The 23,446-nt window shown below is 37.1% G+C and overlaps 1 protein-coding gene across 20 annotated transcripts in view; it reads left to right on the top strand.

The window, feature by feature from the left end:
- The window catches only part of MTERF1 (mitochondrial transcription termination factor 1), a 212,234-nt gene that overhangs the window by 143,847 nt on the left and 44,941 nt on the right, over positions 1-23,446 (top strand). For 17 of the 20 annotated variants that reach the window (XR_006889866.1, XR_006889863.1, XR_006889865.1 and 14 more), the window contains one exon: positions 1,203-2,526. The gene's annotated coding sequence lies outside the window, so the exon portion shown is untranslated. Of the gene's footprint in view, positions 1-1,202; positions 2,527-7,908; positions 8,098-23,446 lie in introns of those variants that run through there. The other 3 variants (XR_006889851.1, XR_006889854.1, XR_006889855.1) reach the window with 2 other exon arrangements.

Genomic DNA, 23,446 nt, shown 5'->3' with positions numbered 1-23,446 from the left:
GAGGAAGAAGAATTTTGCTTTTTTGCACACACTGGAATGTGTTTTTGCATTTCTAGTATTTTAAAAAAATAAAAACTACATGATTTTTTTATTCCTTATTTGAAAGCTATACTGGTCAGCATAAGAAAATAACTTAAGATCTTCAAAGGCATGCTGTAGAGGTTTGGAAAGCATTTGGTTTGGCTTGAAGCGAGTTTGGCTAGTGAAGTGACGGCACACAAGAAAGAAGAACAGGTGAAAAAATGTGGAGTTACTTTTATCTTTCAAAAGATTTTCTTGATGAATTGAAACAGCCATGAAAATAAGCACTGGCCTTCTTGCCCAATGGCCTAAAAGTACTTAGAGTGGGCCAAATCAGAATCAGGCAGGGGCCTAATGAAAATCAGGCAACAAGCCTAGGCCTAATTAAATATGTGCTCCCTCCTCCCACGTTTTTATTCCCTTTGGCTCAATTTTTAGCAAAAAAATCTGGTTTTGTGGTAGAGAGATATTTCTCTTCTTCGACTCAGATAGAGCTGGTAATTATTAGCAAAGGCAAACAGTGGCATTAGTTACTCAGCAGAACCTATGAAAATGTTTTTTGGCTAAATAGATTTTCTTGCTGACCTATTTCGTTTTAGAACTGCTTATAAAAATTAACTAGTATATTTCTGTACTAAAGTAAATAATATCTCTTGAAGTGATTGAATGCAAGTAAGAGACAAAATTTTTCATTTCGTTTGGGAAAAATATTACATTTGCTTGTAGTGTTCTAGGACAACTTTTAAAGATGCTGGTTGAGCTTCAGCAGTTTCTCAAACTTGTTTAAAGGAGTCTTTGGGATCTATGAGTCATGAATAATTTTCTGATTAGGATCACAAGACAGATGTCTCCATAGACTTCTGCAGAACTTTAAAACATCTTTGAACAATGTGAAATTGACATAAGAGTAGATCATTTTCTCCAATGTCCTAGTTTTATAGAGTGGGTACACAGAGGACCCAGGACTGGATCACAGACACCCAGACTCTCAATCGGAGACTTCTTCCTTGCCAGTACCTCCCATGAAGAAGTTGCTGCTTAGTTTAGCATTTGAATACGAATAAAACTTGTACGTGACTCAGGGAGATAACATCCTTAATTTATTACAGCATGTTTATGAAATCCTAGGAGATGCCTGAATTATAATAATTGGTGAGTCTGTTTTGTGTCTTTCTCCAAAGCCTTTGTTTAGGGAGCAACTTTTGAAGTCGATGATGATGCCAGATTTGGAAGAATTTTGGAGGCCTGTGTTTGGGGAGCAGCGCAGATGAGAATCAGATTGGATCTGCAGACGGTGGGACGTTACAAATATGTATTGAGCACACGTTATATAGAAGGACGACGAGACAGTGGAATCCTGTGACAAATCACTCCTTTTAAAGAGAAATATAAATACAGTAAGTACTCAGCCACCGTCAAAGGCTAGTCACAAACAACAGCAACAAACCATACAGCTTCAAAAGAAGGCTGGTACCCTATTTTCCTTTGGAAATGCTTAATGAAAAGCTGCATGAAAAATTTTTGTGGATTTGAAGATTTTGGAATAAGCAAGAGGCAGAAACAGAAGTCCACGTGTTCTTGCTTTACTGGCTTTAATTGTTTTGGTTTCAAGCTTAACAGCAAAATCTTCTTGCCAAGTAACTATGCATGTGCATGGGGTCTTTCCTGCTTCGCTTCACTCAGGCGTCCGTTGGAAGAAAGGCCCTGGTTTGTATCAGTCAGACATCATTTTAATGTAAGAGAAAACACGTCCCTTGGAACCATTAAGGGATTGCAACTTATCATTAGAGTGAATAATAGGCTGCAATGTCTGTTTAGAATAGGATTTGAGAAATTAATTACTGGGGTAGGTCACAAAATGCTTCACTGTTTTCTAATGATCATAAACTGCAATTTCACAATCAGATGGTGAAAAATTTGTCAGAGCAATATATTTATCATTTATCACTTTAGAAAGAGGTCAGCAAACTTTCTCTGTAAAGAGCCAGACAGTAGATAGTTTAGGATTTGTGCCTTTGTAGCGTGAAAGCAGCCATAGACAATAAGTAAATGAATGAGCATACCTATATGCCAAGAAAACTTTAAGTATTATATTTCATATAATTTTAACGTGTCTTAATACCTTATTCTTCCTTTGATTTTTTTTTCAACCATTTAAAAATGCAAAAGCCATTTTTAGCCCTGGGTTGTACTAAACCGGGCAGAGAATCAAATTTAGCCTAAAGGCTGTAGTTTGCTGACTCGCTTTAGAAGAAAAGACCCTTTTATTATTTACACTGAGATGTCTGAGTATTATTTTAAAAAGCAATGCATTCTTTTTCAACTCACAATTTTTATATGTTTCTGGTCCAATGATTATTGTTTTTGAAATGCATTGAAAGGTCAGTTTGAGGACTACAGTATGAGGGCTAGCTCAGTGGCACAAGGTTTGACAAATTAAACTCTGACTGTGTTCCTCTCATTATGTTCCAATTCTGTTCATCAGTAAAAGGAACTTCTGTCGTTGCCTCACTTGTTGCAATGAATAAATCTGTATATTTTTACAAAAGAACAACTGTGTGGATTCTTTTGCTGCCGGATGACTTGAGTGTTGGGCTCCTCTTTATAAAAGTTTCCATGACAGTCTGGCCTGAGAGAATGACAGGTTTGCCCTCATGGGGAATTTCTCATTAAGGAAGCTTTTCTTTCACCAGGAAGCTTTATGGGGCCTTAATAACGGCTCAAACAGAAACCACCAAATAGAACCCTTTCATAAACCATACCTTATACCCACCCTGGCCTGAAAGAGAACTTGTTTCCTCCTGTGCGTGGTGATAGGGTGATGTTCAGAAGCTGAGAGGTTAGAGAGGACCACCATGCTACCCTGGGGTCATTGCTTCCTAGTGGTAACCAAGAGACACAGACACAAGCATGTACTTTTAAATATAAGCTAAGCCAGGAATTACAGTCCTCTAGCTTTCTTTATTTTATTTTATTTTTTGGAGGAAAATTAGCCCTGAGCTAACATCTGCTGCCAGTCCTCTTTTTGCTGAGGAAGATTGGCCCTGAGCTAACATCCGTGCCCATCTTCCTGTATTTTATATGTGGGATGCCTGCCACAGCATGGCTTGATGAGCGGTGCTAGGTCTGTGCCTGGGATCGGAACTGGTGAATGCCAGGCTGCCAAAGTGGAGCCCACGAACTTAACTGCTATGCCACCAGACCGGCCCCCTGGCTTTCTCTTTTGAAAGGCAGTATGTGGAATGGTGAGGCGAGTGAGCTCTGAGCTCTACTATCTGAGTCTTTAACCTGGTTTTGCCATTTGCTAGCTGTGTGACTTTTACCTCTCTGTGCCTCAGTTCCCTCCTCTGAAAAAGGGGCATGATAAACATGTCTATCTCATAGAGTTCTTGTGGGGATTAGGTAGATTAATATATGTAACGCATTTTCAAACAGCACCTGGCATGTGGTAGTGAATAATAGATGATAGCTGTTGTGATGATTTTCTTTCTTTTTAGCCTTGAAAGCAATGCAACATTTGCAAACTCTTATTTAAAGGGAGATTCCTTCCCTCAGGCATAATCACTATGACAATATCCTTTAATCTCTACTTTTTTCTTTCTCATGCGTTATCACTCCTACGTTCTACTGATCTATACCTTCCAAACACCTCAGCCACCCTCTCCTAATACCTGTTTTGGATCTGGTCCTTTATTTTCTTCCCACCCACTGTGCTTGTTATAAACTCAGTGATCTCCTGGACCTAAACAGTGAAACACATGGCTCATATATAAGAGGGAAGTTTAGTTCATCAGGTGTAACCTAATATATTGCCGTGTAGTTGTAGGACAGCCCAGTCTGGATTTGATTGGAAATCTATAGGTTTTGAGGCAGGTTTGTAGTAAGCTGCTCACCACGTGCCTAGAGCTGAGGAGTTGAAGAGATAGTGCCCAATGGAGGGAAACTGGGAGTGTTCTGAACGTGGGCTTCATTCTTTGATGGGGTCCTCCAGTGGCCTAGTAGAATGTTCTGTGTTTAAGGACCTTCACTAAATACTTTGTGCTTGGCTATAATATTGGGTTTGCTTTCCTTTTCCTGACAATTCTTTTCTGGGCTGGAGAAAGAAGAAGGCTTAAACGTTGCTGTGCACTATTTTCAATCCAGCTTGAGCTTTGCTATCTTTGCTCTTGGCCCTGTTTTGCCTGTGCTCTGGAGCAGGGTAGGTGCAGACAGTTGTTGAGGGAAGCTTTTATTTTGGTTAATTATTATCCTAGATTGTCTATTCCTGTTTTCTTGGAGTAAAAATGAGATGCTATTTTTTTGGACGACTCAATATACAGATAGTAGATTTGTTTTTTTCCTAGAGAGCATGCATTTATAAGTTATGGACAAAGCAATTCTGAAACATTTTAATAGGCTTGCATAAGGAAAAACTACATTGCATAAGGGTTACATAAGGTCTTTGGGTTTTGCTCTTTTGACAACTCTAAAAAAGCAGTTCTCAGCCTTATGAGAAACAATGTCTGCATTAAAATATCTGCACATCCCTTTAAAAAACCAATACAGGCCTAGTTTTTTCCTCATATTTCTTTACTCCCTAGGTATCTCATCCATATGAGATACTCTTCCTGACTTCAAACAGCACTTTCTATATGCAAGAAATACCCAGAGAGTCAAGGAGAATGAGACTATGCCCCATCCATATTTTTATTTGATTGAAACAATTTATCGGATCAACATTCGCTGTTGTGTTAATCGCTTATGCTCTAGGCTCATGTAGAGTTTACATTCATCTGTTGATGCATCTTTCTCCAGCATGCTTGGTTACTACTCTTTGAAAAGGGCAAAACCAAATGACATATTTGGGTGAAAAGGCAAGCAATTCCTGTTTCTGTCGTTCATTTCAAAGGCAAAATATTCTCTAGTATTTTTACTGTAGATTTTCTGGAGGACAACCAGTGGTGTTCATGATGATTCTGTGTTTATTTTTCTAAGGAAAAGAGAAAGACGAAAACTAGCGTTCTTGGTGCTTACTACATGCCAGGCATTGTACACACATGATTTCATTTAATGCTTGCATTAACCCTTCAGCAGAGGTATTATTATTCTTTTACTAGAGATGAGAAAACTGAGGTTTGGAGAGTAAGTCACTTACCTGAAGCCACAAAGCTGGTAGGTTGTAGAAAGCTAGGATTCATAACTAGGTATATCTCTTTTCCCTAACTCCAACTGCTTCCCTTCAAGCAGAGATGGTCTTTGTTGACCACCTGGCAGAAAATGCTCACTTGGAATATTGAAAAGTATCCTCCAAACAGATTTAACTTTAAAAAACTGTTATAGAATTAGGTGGAAAAAATATGTTGCTTTTCCAGATTTTAAAAGGTAAAAGTTTGAAGCTTAAATTACTGAAAAGTGGGCACAATTACATGGTTAAAATGAACTGGATATATAGGTGTATACTCAGAAGATTAAACATTTAGAATTATTATTCCACGTAACTAATCAAATCCACAATTTTTGTCAGAGTAAGATATTAGTTTAATAAGAATAATATAGACCAAGAAAATGAACAGCTGCTTGTTTGGTTCTAAATATAACAGTAATGATCATATTTTAAAATATTTTTTAATTATAAAAGAATTGCCAACAAAGGAATAAGAACTCAGAGGTTCTTGCAAATGCTTAAAAGCAGCCACATGTTCTTGCTACAAAGCAGAGACAAAACAGTCTTCATTTTTGTGCCAGAATTTCCTTTTGGCTCAGATGACCAGATCTACAAAAGAGAGAATGGGGAGATTTTGCTATTCGAAAAAGGTTTCCTGATATACTTGGGGGAAAAGTTGTAAAAGACATATGAATTCTTCTAAAATAGGTTATCTGTGGGTTATCTATCTTATTACTGTACAAAATGCGTTCACTTTTGTCAGTCATGGTTTCTATTTTTGTCTACAAATGGTAACAACTTCTCTGTGTAGGTTTTGAGAAGGTCAAATGATATGTAAAAGTACTTTGGAATGGTTAAAGCGTTATTTGTATGGAATAGTAAATGCATGCAGACAGTATTTTTCAGAATTATCTAATATATTTTCCCCTTGTTGTAATACAGTTTCCTCCTCTATCACCTTCCCTCCGTTATTGTCCCAGGGAAGAACAGGGAGAATGTCACATAGATGCTGGGGAGGATCAGAAAGGGAGACAAGTCTCGTCAGTCAAAAGGGAGAAGTTGAAAACACTTCAAATTCTTGGAGGCACAGGGAGAAGAAACAGAAAGGAAGGAAAGGGGAGAAGGAGGGAGGGAGAAGGGCAAGAACTCAGCTCCTGTGTACTGGCTCCATGCATGAAAACTCCCATAGGGTGGGTAGAAACATCCAGAAAGATTTTAGGAGAACTCAGAATTCCCTTCTCTCCTGAGAGGAGAATGAAAGCCTTTTAGAGAAGTTCTGAGATCAGCGTAGCCCTCCATGATGGGGAAACAGTAGAGCAGGATTGTGAGAGAAGAGCCTACATGGATGGTCCTGAGGTAGTATTTCTGGTTGCCCAAGGCCTGTGCAAGGCATGCACAGGATCCAGAAGTCCTCAACCAAAGAGAGAAGATTCAAACATTTGAAAGAAGCAGTGGACTAGATTGGTCCAAAACACTGTAACACCCATTAGACAGACGAACATCAGAACGTCCAATAATACCAACTATTGGTGAGGGAGTTGGGAAACCCTCTTGTACTGTTAGTGGAAGTCTAACCTGGTACAGCTATCTTGGGGAGTTCTCTAGCAGTGCTTAGAGAAATCTGGTCATATACATATACTAAAGATTCCCACTCCAGGGTGTATATTCTAGAGCCACTCTCACATAGGCCTATAAGGGAACATGTTTGAACATGTTTATTGATGCTCTATTTGGGAAGACAGAAAGTTGGAGGCAATTGAGGTGTCCACTGCTAGGGGAACAAATTAGTCAATTGCAGAATATACATATGTGGTGGAATTCTATGTACCACTCAAAATTAATTATCTAGATGTGCATAAAGCAACATGAATAGATCTTAAAAACATATGTTGAATGAAAAAACAAAAAAGTTTCATAGCACAATTACATGTATATAAGTTAAACACATACAAGAACACAAACAGCATTACGTATTTCTCAAAGATACAAACATACCTAAATACATTTATGTTTTGTAAACATTAGTGTGGATACCTTTAGCAGAGAGGAGAATGGAAGTTAGGATGAGAGGTTAAGAGAAAAACAATAAAATTAGTAAAACATGATATAGGCCTTATGAGTTTGGATGACGGTGTACCCTGAGCTAAGAGAGATGATTAACTCAACTCAGAACCTTAGGTTAAAAAGAAAAAAGCTGAAGTTTGCATATCTGAATCATGATGAAAAAATATGGTGTTATATTGTGACATTTATATTCAGGAGAGGTGGTCCTTCAGGGAGTGACCAGCCTCTATGAGTAAGCTACTGATCCATATCACATAAACAGATGATTTCAGGACCAGGAGAAGGAATTTAGTAAATTGCTTGTTATTTAGTTCTCCGATGCCCTGGAAGATGAAACATTTACCCCCTGAGACTAATTTTTCACTGACTGATCAAACTCAATGTACTGTTTATGTTCTCTGTAACAGGAATTTTAAAGTACATAAATTTTTAAGCAATAGTCTGATATCCAAAAAGATACATTACTTTCATCTGAAGTAATTTGAAGTTCAACTGGGTGAAATACTGCTACCATTTAAGCTCCTTATTTATTAAATATGGATCCAGTTAATCAGATTTATAGTGTGAAGTTGGAACTCTCTCTGATGGCTGGAGAAGGAAGTCTGATGTTCTTAAAATATTATCCTCTGTGGTCTTCATTATTCACTAGCTGCGTGTTGGCTATCACTTTACCTTTCTAGATCTCGGCTTCCTCATCTGTGAAGTGAGTGGACCAGTTCATTACTCCCTGCATATGCAATGATTTCACAATGACAAAACTAAAAAAGGCGATTGAAATTCTACTGAACAGAAAGACCTCCCTGCCGTATTACCGACAGTCTGTCAGGGGTTGCCTCAGGGCCAGAAGTTGAGAAGCACTAACTCCAAAGGTAGGGGTGAGTCAAAGTCCATTTCCACACTGTTGCCTTTGAATTACTCAGTGCTTTTCAGAATCAGGCATTTTTAAAATGCCAGTGGATTATTCTTTTTTTTTTTTTTTTTGTGCTGAGGAAGATTCACCCTGAGCTAACATCTGCTGCCAATCTTCCTCTTTTTGTATGTGAACCACTGCCACAGCATGGCCACTGACTGACAAATTGGTGTAGGTCTGCACCCTGGCCTGGGCCACTAAAGTGGAGTGCACCAAACTTAACCACTAGGCAACTGGGGCTGGCCTCCAGTGAATTATTCTTTGAATTATTCTTAAAAGTAGAATTGGAGCAATAGATTTATATGCAAGTGCCTCATTTATATCCCATTATCAGAGTCCATGATTCTGGATGGTGTTAGAAGTAAAATTATTACTATAAGTTTCTTTGGATTCTTCTAGTATAAAAATATCTTGGATGGTGTGCAAGATGGTCCTGTAATATAATAACAATAATACCTAATATTTTGTAACCCTTGCACAGACACTGTGCTTAAGTGCTTTCCACTTAGCACAACTAACTCAATTCATTTTCACAACAACCATGTGAGATAACTACAATTATTATCCCCTTTTATGGAGGAGGAAAATGAGGCACTGAGACGTTAAGTAGGTTGCTTACAGTTTCACAGCCAGAAAGAGGGAGAGATGGGATTTGAACCCAGGCTGTTTAGCTTAAGAGTTCATACTTTTAACCACTAGGCTTACTGTCTCTCTAACATGCAGTGAAGTTCCAGTTCACATCAAACTTTTGATATTATACTAGGGATTTTTCTGGACTGTATGTTTTGAATAACGTTCCCATGACTCCAGCAGTGGTCAATTCTTGAGGAAGATAATCAGAAAAAAATCCATTGGATTGGCTTCTTTACTCTGATTCTTCCTTCAGCCCTATCTCGTACAATAAGTGTGTATCTAATATTTGTTCAGTTCCTCCTCCATACCAGATTAAGTGCTTTATGTTTATTAATGTGTTCATTCCTCATGACCCATATGAGATTTGCATGATTATTAGCTCCATTTTACTGATGAGCAAGCTGAGGCTTATAGAGGTTATGCGTTTTTCTTGTGGTCATAAGTCTAGCTAGGATCCAAAGGAGCAGCCTCTGGCACTAGTGCTAAGCCCTTTGTAGGATTGCTTCTAAGGATGCTTATCATTTGTAGGCCTGGGTTTCTCCATCCCTAAACAGAGAGTCATTCAGATGTCTCCTAATGTAATGTCCAGCTTTAATTCTTTAGGAGTCTATTATTCATATGGGTCATGGCTCCCCACTTAGTACTGGCTAAAGTAGAATTTCAAACCAGGCTCAAAAATTGGCACCCTCGTCTCTTGTGGGCTTTGGAAAATCACAAATCTTGAGCATATTAACCAACAAAACAAAATATTACACGGAAAACTATATTTTTATTTATTTGCCCAGAAACTATTTTAAATCGAGCATTGTTAGTATTTATATTATGCAGGCTTTCCTTTAATTAATGAAGCGTTTTTTTAAATAATAAAATTTTCTTTAAAAAAGACAATATTTGGGGGCTGGCCCAGTGGCACAGTGGTTAAGTTCGTGTGCTCTACTTCAGTGGCCCAGGATTCGGAAGTTCAGATCCCCGGTGTGGACGCAGCACTGCTTGTCAAGCCACACTGTGTCAGCATCTCACATAAAATAGAGGAAGATTGCACAGATATTAGCTCAGTGACAATCTTCCTCAAGCAAAAAGAGGAAGATTGGCAACAGATGTTAGCTCAGGGTCAATCTTCCTTACACACACACACACAAAAAGACAATATTTTTTTTTAAAGGTATGTTTTTCTTAGAGAGGAAGATTGGCCCTGAGCTAACGTCTGTTGCCAATCTTCCTCTTTTTTTTCCTCCCCAAAGCCCCAGTACGTAGTTGTATATCCTAGTTGTAAGTCATTCTAGTTCTTCTATGTGGGATGCCACCACAGCATGGCCTGATAAACGATGTGTAGGTCTGTGCCCAGGATCTGAACCAGTGAACCCTGGGCCACCAAAGTGGAGCATGCAAACTCAACCACTTGGCTATGGTGCTGGCCCACAAAAAGACAATATTTTATGTTAATGGAGGAATTGTTGCATTAAAGCAAATGCAGTTTTGCTGGCATTCACATGTTTAAAAAAATCTTCCAAAAGTTGACCATAAATTTGTAAAGCCCTTGAAGCAAACTTTCTTAGTAAAAACTAGCAAGAGAGAGACTGAAGTAGAAAAGAAGTCATGACTAATTGCCTGGGAATGTTTCCTCACTCTTGAAAAGAGGTGGAAGAGTGGGATGAGGAAGTGGGGTGGTGTGACCTTGTGATCCTGGATGTCTTGTTTATGTTTCCTTATCATGAATCTTCTTGCTAAAAGTAAAGTGTCGGTAAAGTGGCTTTAGTCTGCCAGAGAGACTCTTGGCCTTGGTCCAAACTTAACTGAAATATTATCAGAAATACATTCTTTACCATGTATAGCACTTGCAAGTTCTTCTAATGAGGTCCACACGTGGTCGCCAAGTAGGCAGGATAATCCAGTGCCTTGGGCAGGGAAGAGTGTGCCCTCTCACTATCTGTCATGTAGGAGTTATCCACCGTATGTGGCTTTGCCTGGCATGTCCAGGGGACTGATGCCAAAGGGTTGTTATGTGGGATAGAAGTAAGTAGCATTATGTATTCGAGAGCCTCAAAGAGACCATCTAGTTTTTAGACTTTTATTCCAGAAAAAAAAAGAGATTTAAAGCTCATTTTATTCTGGGACAAAACTATGATCTACTTAGAATTAAATATCTAAATTACTTAAGGATAAATGATAAGGATAAATGTTCTAAATGGCTACAAGGAAAACCTTATGGAGTATGCCTCTGGAAGGAGGCTATACATGGCAATTTTAGCAGAGATTAGGTAATGGATAGTTAACAGGGGAGGAAGACAGGGTTAGTGGAGGTGACAGAGTGCAGGTAACAAGTTCATTACACATAAGAAGCTCACAATATACACACATTCAAAGAATGTTTAGAATCAAGGTGGCAAAATACACAAGGTCCAGAATATACTTTAAAACATCAGTTGTTCTATGCCTTTTATTTATACAATACTTAACTCTAAAGAGCTCTAAAGAACTCTAAGAATTTTACTTAGATTAGCCTATACAAAAGCCAAATTGGTTAGGAAATCAAAATTTCTATTTAGAAGTGAGGAAGTTAGGATATGGAGGGTTTTCATAATTTGCTCAAAATCGCTTTGTGTGGATTATGACCCAGGTCTTCTCTGACTTAGCAACTGAGCAGGTGACATTCTTCCTCTCCACCATCAGAAGTTACCACGTTCCAGCTGAGTGCTGCCCTTTGGCTTGGAATCATAAAGCTGTAGGTTCTGAAAAGATGTCATCTCATTGAACCCTAGAGCCTTTTGCTTGAATCTGTTCCATATAAACTTTCTCACCATATTTCTCAAATTAAATATCTCCAATGATGACATAATTGAGTAGTAGCACTTCTTTATCCCCTCTGCCCCCCAAAAAAAGCAGCTGGAGAGAAAGCCAAGGATTGCCCAAAGTGACTCTCTTAGTTAAAGATAATCGCAGCAAAACCCTTCCCTCAACTGCTTTACATTGGTGGTGAATAAAAATGGTACCACTTTAGCCACATCTAATGTTCAGACAGTGTGATTTTTGGCTAAGGTTAAAGCTCTTAGACAATTATGGCTCCCTTTTTTTGGTTTTTTTTGAGGAAGATTGCCGCTGAGCCAACATCTGTGCCAATCTTCCTCTATTTTGTATGTGGGATGCCACCACAGCATGGCTTGATGAGTGGTGTGTAAGTCTGTGCCCAGGATCCAAATCCATGAACCCCGGACGGAAGGAGCAGAGCACATGAGCTTAACCACTACGTCACCGGGCCCACCCTGCTCCCATTTTTTTAAAATTGAAATATAATTGACACACAATATCCTGTTAGTTTCAGGTGTACATTACAGTGTTCGATATTTATATACATTATGAAATCATCACCATAGTAAGTCTAGTTACTGTACAAAGTTGCTGCAATATTAATGATTATATTCTCTGTGCTGCACATTTACATTCCCATGACTTATTTGTTTTATAACTGGAAGTTTGTACCTCTTAATCCCCTTCACCTATTTCACAGCCCACCCCCAAACCTGATCCCACTTTGGTAACAACTAGTTTGTTTCCTGTATCTATGTCTGTTTCAGTTTTGTTTTGTTTGTTCATTTCTTTTGTTTTTTAGATTCCACATATAAGTGAAATCATATGGTATTTGTCTTTCTCTGTCTGACTTATTTCACTTAGCATAATACCCTCTAGAGGCCTTCTCTGAATGGCTGAGTTAATGTGCCATTCAGGCAAGATTCAGGATTAGGATCTGGAATTCCATAATCTCAAACTGACTATTTAACATTGTTTTTCTAATTATAAAAATAATGTACACAATTATCAAAAATATAAGAAAATAAAAATCACTCATATTTCTGTGATTAAGAGATACTGTTAAAATTTTGGAGTATTTCCTTCCATTATTAACTCTATGCATTAGTAATTTACTTTACAATGTAGGGATCACACTATATATGTTTTAAAAATTCTGTTTCTTTTACTTATCACTAAATCAGAAATGCTTTCTTGTGCTATTAAATATCATTTAAATTGTGCTATTTACTAATTGCATATATTTCATTGCGAGGATATATTATAACATATTTAAGTGATCCTTTATGGTGATGGCTTAAATTACCTTGGCCTTTCGTGCACCTGCCTTCTGCTGATGTGCCGTTAACTTTTATGAGAGTTGCTGTTAAAAACATAGGCTTATTGTGATAGTTAATTTAATGTGTCAACTTGGCTAGGCTGTGGTACCAGTTGTTTCGTCAACTAGTCTAGATGTTGCTGTGAAGATATTTTGTAGATGTGATTGACATTTATAAGAGTTGAGTGTAAGTAAAGGAGATTACCCCGCATATAATGTGTGTGGGCTAATCCAATCAGTTGAAGGCCTTATGAGCAAAAAATGAAGTTTCCTGGAAAAGAAAGAAATCTGCCCCAAAACTGTAAAAGAAATTCTGTCTTGAATTTCTAGCCTGTTGACCTGCCCTACAGATTTCAGACTTACAAACCTCCACAATCCCATGAGCCAATCCTTGAAATGTATCTTCTATTAGATCTGCTTTTTTCTGGAGAGCCCCAACTGATAGACCTGTGAAATCTATTGCCACATTTGTCTTGAGAGTGCCATCAGAGACCTTACCTACCACATAAATTAGAGTGCCCACAGAGGTCTCACATAAAATTTTCTTAAAAATTTGTAGAAGGAAAATATCGCTTCTATTGAATACTAGTATATTTCCTATCTCTGACAGGAGAATTTCTCTACTATCCTACTCCTCTTTTGGTTTAGTTGAAAGAGGCATGGAGCTCAGCCATGGTGGGTCAATTTATATTCTTTCTTCTTGGTCATACCTTAGCACTTCACTTGACTTTTCCTCCATACTTTTCTTTACTTGTATCTGTATGATGTCTCAATTGTTTATGGAAAAGGATAAGATATAAAGAACTAAGGTCCACCCTCTCTTTTTCTTCCTTTGATTTTAGGGTGAATGTTTCCTTTTCCTCTCTGGCTGAATAAAAATTATATTCACTTTTGCCCTCTTCCTAAAGACTTGAGAAAAACCATTAAACAAAATCTGTTTTCTTTTCTCTGGCCTATGTGTGAGCATATTATGTGCCACTATAGTAATGGCTTCCTACTGAGTTATATCCAGCAGAGCCAACCCTTGGCTTATAGCCTGGGCAGGTTCACTGCACCAACTCTCAGGTGGTGGAAGTTGGCTAGGTCTAATCAGTGGATGAACCTAGAGACTAGAAGATGGGACTTAATTGACTCAATTAATTGTATGTATTAGAATGCTTTGCTCAACAATTTTTCCTAGTGCAATTCCTATTACTTCAATTTGAAGAACTACTTCAATAAAAGTCATTTTATTGTCCATATCAAAATTTTCTGCATAGAAATCTGGCCCAATGGTGACCATTGGCGGTTTAGTAAGATTCAGATGGCATACAAGCCATCTGAAAGATGTAAAACTCTTAGACATGCAATAACAGCTGCCAATCCTGGCGCCACAAAATATCAGCAAACCCCAGGTCTGCTTTTTACTTCAGTAGATGCTTTTGATTTACAGATATATTAAAATTGCATAGGAAATATAAATATCCAAAGTAAAAGGCATGGGACAGACTATTTTACCTGTCCAGGAATATTTATACTTTGATGAGAAGAAGATGTGGCAGCCTGGCATATTTGAAATTCTAGACGGGAAAGAGAGCCAGACAGCCCTTAAAGAAAGATATACTGAATAGAGTCATCTGCAATGACTGGCAAATATGGTTAGCACAGTATATTAGGAAACAGAATACTCTCATTTCCTTCTTCTGGGAGTACAAAGTATAGAGGAATCTAATATCCTTTGTAAAAATATTTCTGTATTTATTGTTTATTCTCCCAAATGGCTATTCTCCCAAAAGGCAAATAGTGTAGTCTCAGAGTTTGGATTTAGCCTTAGAGTTTCTCTAAATACTACTTGTCTGATGTTTCTTTAATATGGAGATTAAACGCAAACATGAAATTAGCTTCCTTGAAACATTCACTTTGAACTTTGCTTTTCTGCTACCAAGGAGATGATCTTTTGAACGGATGCCCTGTCACATTGACAGTGTGTTCAGAGCTTGGATGTGGGCCAACTTCGCTTAGCCATTTTTCCTTATTTAGCTCGCTCAATATTATTGGCAGTTTGCTTCCACCAAAACCCCTGTTTTCTAAAGGATTTTTGACAACTTCAAGTGGGTTCAATATCTTTCATGGGAGGTTGTGCTAACTGGTCAGAAAACCTGAAGTGCCAATTATAGCAGCAGCAGAAGTTGAGTTGCTTTTATTTTACTGGGAATATAAGGGAATCCTGTGCAGGCCAATATATAGAGACTATGATGTAACTTTTCAAGTATAACACAACTGAGAAACTATTTAAATTACATAGCGTTCCCTTTTTGAATGGTCTTAGAGGGACTTTTTGGATAATTTCAAAATTCTCTCATTAGTTTTGTAGCTTGGTGATTAACATTATCATTTCTCTTTGAAAAGGAGCATTTAGTTTTATGATGAGCATGACTGTTTCCCTCTGTTTTGTTGATATATGAAAGTAATTGAATCAGCACCATTCTTTTCTCAACTTTTGGAAACTCAGGCTAGTTGATGGGATAACTCTTTAAGTTAAACTACCTATTTGATGCATTTGCTGAAATGTAAAGACTGAAAAATCCACAGCTCTTAACTTGTCATTTTGGTAGCATCATTCATTGGTGAAAATAGAATATTTGCTAATGAGGAACATTGTGTTTGTGTGTGTGTGTATGTGTGTGTGTGTGTGTGCGTTTTAATACAGAAATTTTTTTTAAAAAAAAAGCCTGGCAGCCATTGGGAACACCACTGACTAGACAGAGAGAAAATGTTCTTCAATTCACACTTCTCAAAAACATTTTATGATGATCCTGGCTGTATAAGGAAAGCTTTATGAATTCAATGAGGCCCTTTTTACAATATTTTTGTATGCTATATGTAGTATGAATACTCCTCTTTTTAAGTAAACACAGCATGCAATACTCTAAGCCTAATAAAGCAGGGAAATAATTCATTTTATGTATTCTCCATCCTCAAAGTTAAAGTGCCATGTGTTAAACTGTGAGGAGTGAAAGTATTGTCCAGCTTTATTAGGCAATGAAGGAAGGCAAAGCCACAAAGATAGAGATAGTGGTGTAAAGTTGGGAACTATGGGAAATTCTGTGGTTCAGGAAGGAAAATGGGTAGCCGATAGTAGACAAAAGATGCTCAGGTTGCTGCTGCATGGGAAATATAAACTGTTAGTGTTCAATTGTTTGATTTCAACAATCAGCATTTTAATGGCCTTAGACAAAATAATTTTTAGGCTGGCATATTATTTCTCGTACTCCCCATCATTTATAATAGAGAATGATGGGAAATTAAGAAGAAAGTAATTTTAGCAGTCACTTTATTAAAAAATTAATTTTTCCATAAAGTAAGATATACATACACAGTCTTTGGAAATATCTATTTTATCAGATTTTTAATTTTAGTATCAGATTTTATTTGAATTTATGTACTATGTTCTGTTTAGAAATTTTTTATATTTGTATTAATTCACTTGATTAAATGCTTGATCAGTTTCAAAATATCCTATTTATAGATCGGGCAAAATAAACAACAATAACAATAACTGCAAATCCTCATTGGCAAGGACATAATTTCATGGCTTGCAGATAGCCGTCTTCCAAAAGTCATTGTTTTACACTGATCTTCTCATCGGTAGCTGTCATTTGTTGAGTGTTTATTATGTGTTAGATATACTAGAAATATTATTTTATTAAGTCATTACAACTGGCAGAGGCTCACAGAGTTCAGGTAAAATGCCAGAGGTCATATAGTGAGTTAGAAGCCAAACTGGGTTTATGTCCAGGTCAACCTGGCTCCATATTCTACATGTGTTACCACTATAGTACTCTTCTTCTAGCAGTTTTCATTGCAGACATTTTCTTGACATTTCCTACCACTTTTCCTTACAATGCCTTGGCTACAGGTCAAGTACTACTGCTGAAATAAGCAACACATTTCATTTTTGCCTTCCTTGAATATTCTCTTGGCTGTGTCAGACAGGACCAACTGTTTGTTCTTGGGTCCTGAGGAGGCTGTGATAGAACTGTGCTTGGAAGCTCTTAGGTATATTCTCAGACTCTGTCTTCTGACTTGGTGATAGTGGCAGGAAAGGAGAACAATGTCAGAGGGTCAGCCACGTCTGGGAGAAAGATTCCGGGCAGAGTAGAGCTGTGCAAGCTTCCCTCCCACGCCCTTCTCTTTGCCGGTCAGCAGTGTCTTCTGAGATTTGGAGACGAGACGGCAGAACAATCTTGCTTAGCTGACACTCAGAAGCATTCCAGAGGAAAGAATGAGCAGGATGCTTCAATTTTACAGTGAGGGTGGGGGAAAGGGGAAGTCTGTGTTCTAACCTTGAGCCATGGAACTGACACAAACCATAAGGAGAGTCCACAGGGAAAAGGAACAGAAAAAACTCTTTGACAGTTCTGCTGCTTGAGGGCGACCTACCCCTCACTCCCTTATTTCTGTTTATAATAAGACATTAAATAGGGATAGAGAAATTTGTAAAAGAAAAATCCTTGGCAATGTGGCTGGCGTATGCTTTTGGAATCTGGAGAAATCTTGCATAACGAAGTTAATTTTTATGGCATAGTGAATTTTCTATTGGTCTGGATAGAAGCATTCTGACAATGGGAATCAACAAAAGGGGAAATTCTTCATGCTATACATTAGCACTAGTGTTTGACATATTCCCCCCTCCTCTCCCTTCCTCCCTTCTTCCCATCCTTCTTTCCTTCCTTTAAAAAAATTAAGCACCTAGTATATATGAGTCTGTGCCAGCAGCTGGGGATATAAAGATAAATCAGATATGGATCTTACCCTGAGTAATACAATATATTCATATTATATATAAAAATAATATACCATGATTAATATAACAGGGGGAATTGAACATATGGTAAGTGCAAATAAGGTGCTAGAGGAGTTCAACTTCATTTGTTTATTCATTTAACGGATATTTGTTGGCAATGTTAGAGACTAGGCATTGAACTAGTGCTGGGGTTAGGGCTGGGGCTGCCCTCCTGCAGCTTCAAGTTCACTGGAGGACACAGGCCTGTTATCAGACACTCACAGTGAAGAATGGTCAGTGCTAAATCTCATTCTTTAAACAAATAATTTTTGTTGCCTACTAAATGCCAAGCATTTCTTAAGAGAGGTTGAGGTGAATTCATGGAGAAGGTCTCATTTGAGCTGGATTTTAAAGGGTGGGTTTGAACACAGAGATGGGGGGAGAAAAGCATTCACATTTGAGAATGAGGGGAGAGCGATGGTAAGCATTTGAGATTTCAGGAGGAAAATAATGGTAACAATCACAATAGCTAACCTTATGTAGTATTTTCTCTGCTAGGTACCGTTCTAAACATTTGGTATATACTTTATTAACTCAAGTGTTCCTCACAACATCTCTGTAATTTGGATACTGTTGCCATTTTACATATGAGGAAATTGAGGCACAGAGAGGTTAAATGATTTGCCTAAAGCCACACAGCTAGTAAGGAGTTGATCTGGGATTCAAACTCAGGCAGTCTGTAACTTGTCTATACAATCTCTATAGCAGGCTTGCTATAAACTTGCTATAAGCAAAGTTGAGGAAGGGGAAAGTTGTGATGTGGAAATAGCAAGCAGCTCAATTTGACCTGTGATTAAGGTTGGTGGGGAGGAAGTGCAGGAAATAAATTGGCAAGGCAATTTGGGCCATATTATAAAAGACCCTGAGAGTCAGATTGTATGAATTTCCTTTTGCAGATAAAGGGGAGCCACTGAAGGTTTTTGAGCAGGGAGGACTGTGATCTGAGCTGTGCTTCAGAAGATTCAGCCTGAAATGCTGTGTAAAATGAGGGGCGACAAGGCAGGGAAAGAATTTAGGGACTGATTGTGGCGACAGGTGGGAATGAGGCTTGGTGACAGTAATGAGAGAGTTATTAAAAAGGGAGTTTTGCAGGGCCTGGGAACTTATTAGAATGCAGAGGTGTCGTGTTAACCTTTGGCCTGTGCCAGGCAGTGGTCAGAAAGGGTTAAATGAATATGCCAGCTATGGAAATTTCTTGGGCATTAACATTTTCCACTTTTCTTTGGTTGTATCAAATGCCCTTGTGATGGGAGAAAAAGAACAAACATCAAAAGTACCTTTTAACTTCACAATTCTTTCTAAATTTCTTTAAACTTATAGGCTATACTGCTGATTTGCAGACTTCAAAGTACACAGAAGGATCAGGGTCAGATTGAAAAATTATTTCTTACAGTTTGATAAAATATGCATGTAAATCCTATGACCTGCCACTGAAATTATTTATGTGTTAATGTAACTTTGTAACACTAATTGCACTGTTTAAGGCCATTTTTTTCCCCCTCACACAGCTTTTTCTCTGTAAGTGCTGGAAAAATTTTTGCTTATTATTTATGCTGTACTTTGCAGATTCCACATGTTGTTTGTGGATTCAAAAATATCAAGTTTTTTTTTGGAGGAATTATGGCAAGAAGAATAACTAGACTGTGTTCCTATGGGCAATGGTTGGGACGTTTGCATTCAACTTGCTATCATTAAAAAATTTTTGTTTTAGTCCTTATTACCTATGAGAACACCATCTCAGTATGTTATGTTTGTGATAATTTTTCTCAGAAGTAACACATTACGGGTTTTCAATTCTTTTTCAAGCGGGAGTCTCTCCTCTTCTTCCTCCAATGTGAAGGGAGGAAACCAAGATAGAAAATTGAGAATTGAGGCTTTCCCCAGAAACTCACCAGGTTTTCCTATATTTGTGAGATTCTCATTAATAACGATATCAGGATCTCTATGCTTTTGTAGATTAAAGTTTTGTTTTGTAGATTGAAATTTTGTTGGAATTGATGGAAATACACCATTTAATGGTACTGAATATTGTTCTGCAGTTTTTAGATATTGGTCATTTGTAGTTTTCCTCTTGGATTTGAATACTGATATTTTCTTGGTTATGTGGTATCTTTACAATTGTTTTTAATGGTCTCCTTGGCTTTACCAGAGGTTTGAGGCAGTATTGTGAAATGGTTAAGAAAATAGGCTTTGGGTTCTACAATTGCTTCTCAAACTTCAATGTGCGTATGAATCACTGGAAGAATTTTTAAAGGGCAAACTCTGATGTCGTGTCAGACTATGATCAACAAATCTGGGGTGGGGCCTGAAATTCTGCATTTCTGATAAATTAGCCTATGGACCAGATTTTGAGTGGCACAGTCTAGGCCCCCGTCCTTGTGTATGTGACTTCCTGTGTGACTTGGAGCAAATCACTTAATTGTTCTTTAGTTCATTTTCCTCATTTGCCATGTACTGTAGGGAAGCTGTGAGAATTAAGTGAGAAAATGTATGCAAAGAGCCTGACACGTTGAAACTTTAATGAAGTAAATAGTAGCTATTGTTATTCACCATTGCCTTTGTAAGTGGGCCACCATTTTAAGAGCTTGCTGAGAAGTCAAAATCCTTGCATGCTGACTAAATCTGGCTTTGGTGCAAAAGTCCTTAGTTGAGGTTCTGTCTCTTCCATGCATTGCTGTGGGACCACAGATAGGTCATTTCATCTCATTTCGTCTTATTTGTAAAATAAGAGAGGGTTGGGCTAGAAATTAGTGAAGTTTCTTTTAACTTAAAACTTAAAAACCAGTGATTGTATAACCATTCAGTGGAGTATGCTATTCTGTTTTTTAAAATGTTAACACAGACTAAATTGTGTATTTGTTTCTTCTGCCTATCAATTCATTTGATTTAAATTTGATTTAAAATGTCCCCAATAATTTCTCTCCTTGCCCCTCATATGTTGGTTATTGTTTTGATAAAGAGTTCCAGACGTCTGTTGGGGCTGCAAATTCAAGCTATAGCTAATTCTGAAGTATCCAAAAAAAAGCTCAATCGGCATATTAGAGAAACCACTATGTAGTGGAAGACAAAAATTGCTTTTGGCTGCTCTGTAAATTATCATATCTGAACCATTATGATAGCTTATAAAATAATTCAGAATGCCCCCCCCCCCCAGTTGCTTGGATAATTGTCTATAGCTTGCCTCCAAATTTCAATCTTACAGAAAAGTCATCCCCCAAATATTTCAATCTTAACTACCAGCACATTTTGAAAACTATATTAAATTATTTAACATGATAGAGGTATCAAATGTAAGTGTTATCTCCAAAGGGAAAAGATCTTTATTCAGAAAATAAATTGCACCATGGACAGGCATTTGGGAAAACATCTATTATACAAGATTTTTTAGTCATTGGAATTTTCTTTAGCTGCATTGTCAGCTTTAGGGTATGAACATGAGTTTGTAGTAATGAATAAATAGAAATTTGAAAATGGGAGATAGGAGAGTTGATTTTTATTAATATGGAGATATTCTTGTCCATTTCCAAAAACATTTTGAAGTAGCTGGAAGCTTTGTTAACATTGCAACATTGACAAAGAAATGGTGAGATGGCTACTATTACACACTGCAAATAGGAATGCAAATTTGTATCACCTTTCTGGGAAGCAATTTGTCAATATTTTTTAAGAGTGTTAAACATATTAATGTTTTTTGACCTATTGATTCTACTTTTAAGGTTCTGTCGTAAGGAATAAATATGAAATGAGAGTACAGGTTTATGTTTGAAGATTTTAATTATATTATTTATAATAGTGATATGTTAGACTGTAAGTTTGAGGGCAGTGATTATGCTTGTTTATGCCCATTATTATATCATTGGTGCCTCTTATAGTTTCTGGTACTCACTAGGCATTCAACAAATATTTACTGAATAAGTGAACCTAAATTCCCAGCAATGGGGAAATGGCTAAATAAAAGATGGTATATCACATAAGATGGAATATTATGCAGCTGTTAAAAACATGCTTATGTGGATTTTTTAATTATACGTGAAATACTCATTTAAAAAGCAAGATAAAACACTGCATATATAGTATGAGATAAACTATGTAAAAATGTGTATGTATAACATTAAGACTAGAAGAAAAGTCATTAAAATGTCAATAGTGATCACGTCTGAATGGTGGGTAGAGAGGTGCTATATTTCTTTATTTTCCAAATTTTCTCCAATGTGCACATTATTTTACATTAAAAAAGGTTTTGTTTTGTTTTTCCCTAAAACCAAGCTTATAGATACAGAGAGCCGATTGGGGATTGCCAGAGGTGGGGAATGGAGAGTGGGCCAAATGAGTGAAGGGGATCAAAAGAGACAAAATTCCAGGTATAAAATAAATGTCATGGGAATGTAAGGTAAGACATGATGACTATAGTTAATAATACTATATTGCATATTTGAAAGTTGCTAAGAGAGTAAATCTTAAAAGCTCTCATCACAAGAAAAACCATTTTATAATTATGCATGGTGACAGATATTAACTAGACTTATTATTGTTATCATTTCACAATGTATACAAATATGGAATCATTACGTTGTAAAACTGAAACTAATATAGTGTTGTATGTCAACTATACCTCAAAAAAAAATGTTCTTTTCTTAAATGCAGTATTTTCCTTAAGCAATTGGAAAGACTGTATAAACATTCTCAGTCTAAACAAGAAGACTTTTTCTTTTAGCTATTTATTGAGTTCTTTGTTTTCTCTGCTTTAAAATGCATTGAAGAAAAATAGAAACATAGCCCACATGAAGACTTGCATGCAAGTACTTGTAATAATATTTATAAAGACTTGAATACAAATGTTGATAAAGACTTGCATGAAAATGTCCATAGTAGTGTTATTCATAATAACCAAAAAGCAGAAGCAAACCAAATATTTATCAGTTAGTAAATGGATTAAACAAAATGTGGCATATCTGAACAATGGAATACTATTCAGCAACAAAAAGGAATAGGTACCAATACAGGCTACATCATGGAGGAACCCCCAAAATGTTAGGCTAAGTGAAAGAAGTCAGATGCAAAAGACCACGTATCATGTGATTCCTTTTACATGAAATATCCAGAAAAGGCAACTCTGTGGAGGCAGAAAGTACATTAGTGTTTGCCAGAACCTGGAGGTCAGAATAGGAAGGAACTGTAAATGGGCATGGGGATCTCACTGGGGTGATGAAAATGTTCTAAAACTGGATTACTCTGATGGTTGTAAAACTTGGAAAACTTACTAAAAAAATCATTCAAATGTAGGTTTAAAATTGGTGCATTTTATAACATGTAGTTTAACACAGTTTAAAAAAAACATAATGGCATTGGATCAGTAAAAATCCACATAATCTGAGAATATAAAAGGAATATATAAAAAGATTATATACAAAAAGCAGGTGTTGTGTGTGTGAGGGGAAACCATACATCTTGTTTTATAACAGACAAAACTTACTTTTTCATTTAGATGCATTGAATAATTCTTTAAGAAAAAAATGAGTCTAAGATAGTACAAAAATTGTTCTAAGGTACTTCTGTTATTGAACACATATTTTAGGTTTCATTTAATGTGAAATTCCTGTGATGCCACCCATAACATATGAATTTCAGGATCTAATTATTACCCTATTATAAGTTTCCTTCTCTGATTAAGAACACAGACCTGGAGAGGATGTGGAGAAAAGGAAATCTCATACACTGTTGGTGGGA

This window comes from Equus quagga, chromosome 8 (genome assembly GCF_021613505.1).
Source record: "Equus quagga isolate Etosha38 chromosome 8, UCLA_HA_Equagga_1.0, whole genome shotgun sequence".
Lineage (NCBI taxonomy): Eukaryota > Metazoa > Chordata > Mammalia > Perissodactyla > Equidae > Equus > Equus quagga.
Note: the sequence above shows the minus strand (reverse complement) of the source record. Positions and strands in the feature narration are given on the sequence as shown.